This window comes from Pinus tabuliformis, chromosome 4_2 (assembly GCF_031772625.1).
Source record: "Pinus tabuliformis cultivar Carrire ecotype Pingquan chromosome 4_2, CPIR1, whole genome shotgun sequence".
NCBI classification, from domain to species: Eukaryota; Viridiplantae; Streptophyta; class Pinopsida; order Pinales; family Pinaceae; genus Pinus; species Pinus tabuliformis.
Window position 1 is genome coordinate 251,548,718 of NC_142304.1, and position 3,955 is coordinate 251,552,672.

The window sequence follows — 3,955 nt, forward strand, 5'->3', positions numbered from 1 at the left end:
CATGTCTCCCAATCTTGAGTTGGGATCCTAGAAATTCAGACATGTTAGAATGAAATTATGCATATATAATTCGGTTACCTTTTCCCTATCTTCCATACTAGCTTGTTTGCAAAACTCAATAAATTGCTTGTAGTCTTGAAAAGGAAAATATTCATATCATGCAAGTGTATTAATTTTGAAGTGCATCCACTTTTCCTTGAGGAAAAGAGCATAGGATTTTGATGGTTTCCTGCATTGTATGGCTTCCATAGAGAGGCTTTCCATAGTGGCAAGTTGTGTTTCTTTCTCTTGCAACTCCTCTCTCAACCTTGTGTTTTATGTCTTTAGTTTCTCCCTCATAATTGACTCTCTTAGTCTCAAATCACTCAACTCCTTTCCCATTTCAGTTAATTTCTCCTCCATGAGGCTCACATCTTCTACATTCTTAGATTTGGCAATTTGCATCCACCTATGTGCACTGCCTCTCTCTGTTTCCAACTCATAAAAGGGTGGGACTGCAAAATTTTCAGGCATGATCTTTCCTCCCTCAATAAATTTGTAATAGGATCCTAATATGGGTAGTGGATAAGGTTCTTGAATCTCATGGAGGAATTTTCCATTTACTTTTAAGGTGGCTTCTCCTTCGTGTAGCTTATTTTTCTACTCCTGTAGCATTTCCTGTTTCTCCAGTAGTTGCCCTTGTTTCTCCTGTAGCTCCTCTTTTATGCTTGCTCAAGGGAAACTTGTGCCTTGGGTTTCTTGAAGGTCAATGCCGTAGTGGTGGTCCTTCTCTCATATTTCATAGGTGGTTTGGTATTTCCCTTAGAAGAGGTAATCTTCTCAATTTGACCTTCACTAGGACCCACTTCTCCCTTTTTACTAGGTGATTCCTGAATAGTGATAGGGACCTCTGAAGGAGGTTGTGGTTTCCCCTGCCTGATCTTGGTGCTCTTTCTTGTTTTGAAATATACACTACAAGTAAAAAGGTCATTGGTGAGGGTCATGCCTATGACGGACCTTTAAGGACTGTCACTAATGTCGCATATGGTGACCGTCACTAAAAAGGCATTGTTGTAAGTGTATATAGTGATGATCCTTTAAGGTTTGTCACCAAATCCATTTTTAATGACACTTTTGGTGAGGGTCGTTAAAGGACCATCACTAATTCTCTCTTTGTTGACACTTTTGGTGAGGGTCATTAAAAGCCCATCACTAATTCTCTCTTTCGTGACACTTCTAGTGATGATATTTTATTGACCCTCACCAATGCTCTTTTTGGTTACTTTTGGTGACGGTCAAAAAATTTCCATCATCATTGATCATTCCAATGAGTTTTTGATGATGCTATGTACTTGTTACTATATTTTTTGTCAAAAGTTAGCAATTTAAGACCATTGTTCTGGAGTCCTTTTCATTATGTGTCCAAGGGCATAGTGGTTAGAGTCAATCAATTTGTTAAGAAGTAATTAATGTGTATCATTTCCCTCAAGTCATAAGAATATAGTTTTCCTATTAGTCAACACTTGATTTATCTCTATTAAGTTTATTATCTAGCAAATTGCCTTTAGATAAAGTTCCACTAGTGTGTGTAGGAACTATATTATTTAATACATAATCAAGATTTTCCAATTCTATTAATGAGAGAGACCTAGCACTCCTCAACACTCATGGCACACCTTAACATGCTTTGGAACACACTAACATTCCTTGGCACCTCGCATGTCTTGGAACATCTTTGTACCTAGAACATATTTCCATGAGTAGGACACCCAAGCACATGTTGGCATGCCCTAGCATAGCATAACACTCCCCTAACATGTGTTGGCATGCCCTATAGTCCCTAGCATGCCCTGGAACACCTTGGTATAATATTGCATTGACGTACATTAGAACTTGGCACACATTGGCACTTGGCATGTATTGGAACATATTATTAGTGTGCATAGCATTTCCCTTTTAAAAAAGATAAAGTCCCAACTTATTAACCCTATTATGTGTTCATTTCCTTGCATTTTAGATTGGTTATTCCTTTTGTTGCCTTGAAACTCCTTGACGCATATTGGCATACTCTAGAATCTTGCACATCCTAGCATGTCTTAGCACCTGACATGTCTTTGCATTGCCTTGGCACTATTTGGCACATGTTAGCACACCCCATAACTACCTAGCACACTCTAGCACTTCTTGACATGCACTTCTATTCCTTGGAATTCCTTACTCATGCTTAGCATACCTTGTCACTCCCTCCTTAGCATGACAGCTAGCACTCATTGACACTCACTGACACACCCTCATATACACTCACTTCCATGCATTTTGTCCTAGTTCTCCCTTGCGTACTCCCTAACACTCCTCAACATGCATTGACACTCTATAGCACACCTTAGCACTCTTTGACATGCTCTGCCACTTCGTAGCATACGTCACACTCCCCGATACACATTGGCACTTGGCACTTGGCAAGTCTTAGCATGTTTGGCATGCATTGAGATGATTTGGTATGATTTGGCATGGTTTAATATCAAAGTCATTTGAGATCAATTATTGGAAAGTAGATGAGAAGCAACGGAGGAATATTTGGCACTTAGAATGCACTGACACTTCACACTTGGCACCTATTACCACCTACTGTTGGTGTGCCTAACATGCCCCTCATGGAGAAAGGTGGATTGATGACTTATTAACCCTATTATTTGTCAATTCCCTTGCAATTTAACTTGTTCCTCCCTTTTGTTTCCTTCACAGTCCCTGGCATGCATTGTCACACCCTTGCACATCTTGGCATGCCTTAACACTTGGCACATCTTAGCTTGTTTTACATGCCTTCATACTATCTGGCGCATGTTAGCATGTCCTAGCATTCCCTAACACACCTTGGCAGTCATGCCCTCACAGCTAACATTGCATTTTTCTATGACTTGGGAACCTTACATTCCCTAGAACACCTTGGAACTCGCTCGTTCTCATGCCCTCATAGATAACCTTACTTTTTTTGCGACTTGGGAACCCCAACCAATTCATTAGCAAAAAAGATATTGTGCCCAACCCAAAGTCTCCCTTTATCTGGAATTTCTTTGTCCATACTTTATCACAACCATATGCTTGCCTCTTGCAAGTCCTATTCTGAATTTCTCCTAAAACAATTCATCCTTGTGATACCTATAAACCACTGAAACTCCTTAGCACACACTCTTATTTGTTCATTTCCAAGCATTTTTACCTAGTTCTCCCTTATGTTCCCTTGACACTCCCTAACACGCGTCAACATCCATTGACATTGTTTATCATGTGTTAGCACACCTTTTCATTTCTTTGCATGCTTTGGCACTCCTTAGCTATCATGCCCTCACAACTACCCTTACTTTTTCTGAGACTTGGGAACCAAACCAAGTTCTGCTTTGACTACAACAACTTAACCAAGTTATAGTTACTACAACTAGACTATGCCTTGTTCACCTAAGAATTGCCTATAACACATCTTAGGCTAGTTATGTCCAATCTCAACTCGTTCCACTTAAGAAGTTACCAAGTCAAGGCTCATGCCTAACCATGGCCATAAAACAACTAAGCAACAATATAGTTTACATCTTGACATGCCATAGCACCTGGCACCTCTAACAATCCCTTAGCCCTATATGGTGCATGTTAGCATCGACCCCTACATTTCTTGGCATGCTTTGCACTCCCTAGCACACCCTAGCACTCCCTGACATGCCTTGGCACTCTAGCATGCCTTGGCACTGCCTAACATATAACCTTGTCACTCCCTCCCTATAAAACTTGGAACTTGTTGACAGTCCCTATCACACACTCTTATCTCTTCATTTTCATGCATTTTGAACTAGTTCTTCCTTGTGTTTCTGTGGCACTCCCTAGCATTCGTTAGCACGCATTAGCACACCGTGTCACCTGGCACATCTTGCATGTTGCCCTGGAACTCTAGCATTCCTTGGAACTACCTAACATATCTTGTCAC